Raw genomic sequence first — 2,245 nt, forward strand, 5'->3', positions numbered from 1 at the left:
GAATGAATTACACACTTTAAGAATATGTATGCCATCTCCTAGTATCTCCTGGTTATAAAAAGTTATCTAGCAGTTTATCAAACACCATGTAATTGACTTGAAGTGATTCAGGTAGCTTCTGAAAGTGCCCAACGTCTTAACCGCACAGTGAAATGATAATGAGTAGATTCAGATCCATTGCCCCTACTTTAATAGTTTAGTAAATTAAATTAACTCTAATAACAGAAGTCTACTCAGTGCCTCTTAGAAATTCATGAGATAGGAACAGATCGAAGGAGTAACAACAAAGTAACAACTTTGTGTTAAGTTTCAAACTATTCAGTCATTACATTTTTTTCAAGAAAACCAAACCTCAGAGTTTAATAATATAGAACTGGGAAAATGAAGTATGGTATAAAAGAGCAGTAATGGCACAAGCGTGTTCCCCAGCCACGTCAACCTAGCCACCTTTGATATGTTCATCCCCTGTGTGCCAGGCTATGTGTTAGGCATTCTACATTTGTGATACAAAATTCTGTAACACTATACCAGGGTACTTCAAAAAGTATGTGAAAAAATAGAATTAAAAGATAATACAAATCTTTCCATGAGCTTTTGGTAATACCCTTGTATAGCTAATATTTTATCCTATTTTAAAAAATGAAAACAAGACCAGAGAGGTTACTTAATTTGCCCGATATTACATAGGTAGAAAGTGATTAGCTGCAGGAAGGAATCTAGGTTTGTCTGATGTGTCACAGTATTCTCCCCTGTCTGATATTTCACCTGTCTTCTTTTAATCAGAAAAGGGTGGAAACATCTACTATGTAGTAGGCATTGTATGGGTGTTTTGCATATGTGATTTCATTAAATTCCTAATTCTTTGAAAAATGTGATAATATTTTTATCTATGAAATGAAAATAATGATAATAATTATATCATCATAACATAACCATATATTACTATCGTATCATGAATCCCATTTTACAAAAGAGAAAAATTAGGCTTAGAGAGGTTAAATAACTAGTCTGTGGTCACAGAGCTAGGAAATATATGAGAATGATATTTTTTCAGAACTAATATACATGTATTGTAGAGGGAGAAATTCAAATAATATAGACATGTACAGAGTAAAAAGTAAGAGTGCTTCTCCTCATCCACACCCAAGATCAGGTACAAAGATACTGATATCTTCTCTCACCACTTTTATTCAATATTTTCCTGGAGGTAGGGCAATAAGGCCAAAAAAAAAAGAAAGGAAGAAGTAAAACTATTCACAGATTACGTGACAATGTATACAGAAACTCCTAACGAGACTACAAAAACCTACTAGAACTAATAAGTAGGTCTGTCAAGGTCACAGGATAAAAGTTTAATGTATAAAAATTGATTATATTTCTATATACTAGCAATAAACAAATGCAAAATGAAAAATACAATTTATAGTACATTTCTAAAACATGAACTACATAGAGATAAATTTAACAAAATTTTTGCAAAATTTGTACACTGAAAAATACAAAACACTTTTAAAGAAGACCTAAATAAATGGAGAGACGATATAACACATCTGTGGATTGGAGCATACAATATATTAATAGGTCAATTTCCACTACATTGGCTTTTGATTACTTTTCAGTCAATTTTCACATAATGATTTATTGATTTTGTTGTATTTAGGCTGTATTTATTATTTGTTTTCTGTTTGTCTGATGTGCTTTATTCTACTGTTCCTCCCTTCCTGCCTCTGTTGTGTTAATTTAATTTTTTTAATGTTATTTTAATTTTTTCTCTATTTCTCTTTGTACTATTTCTAGTGGTTGCTCTAGTGATTACAATATGCAACTTAACTTCAACTTATTGTAGTCTATTTAGAGTTAATATTGAACTACTTCAAGTAAAATATTGGAACCTCATAACAATACGAGGGCACTTCAGAAAGTTCATGGAAAAATAGAATTAAAAGATAATACGAATCTTCCCATGAACTTTTTGAAGTACCATCGTATGTTTCTACTTACTTTTCCCATTCTTAATACTTTTGTTGTTATGAACTTTTTATCTATGTTTATTATAAACTCAACAATGCAATGTAATAATATTTTTGTTTTGAACAGTCATATATGCATTTTAGATAAATTAAGAAAAACAAAAATTCGGGGCCGGCCCAGTGGCGCACTGGATAGTGCGCTGCTTGGGAGCGCGGAGGCTCTCCCGCCGAGGGTTCGGATCCCATGTGGAGACCGGTTCCCGCTCACTGGCTGA

The sequence above is a fragment of the Galeopterus variegatus genome, unplaced genomic scaffold (genome assembly GCF_000696425.1).
Source record: "Galeopterus variegatus unplaced genomic scaffold, G_variegatus-3.0.2 Scaffold4601, whole genome shotgun sequence".
In the NCBI taxonomy this organism is placed as follows: Eukaryota; Metazoa; Chordata; class Mammalia; order Dermoptera; family Cynocephalidae; genus Galeopterus; species Galeopterus variegatus.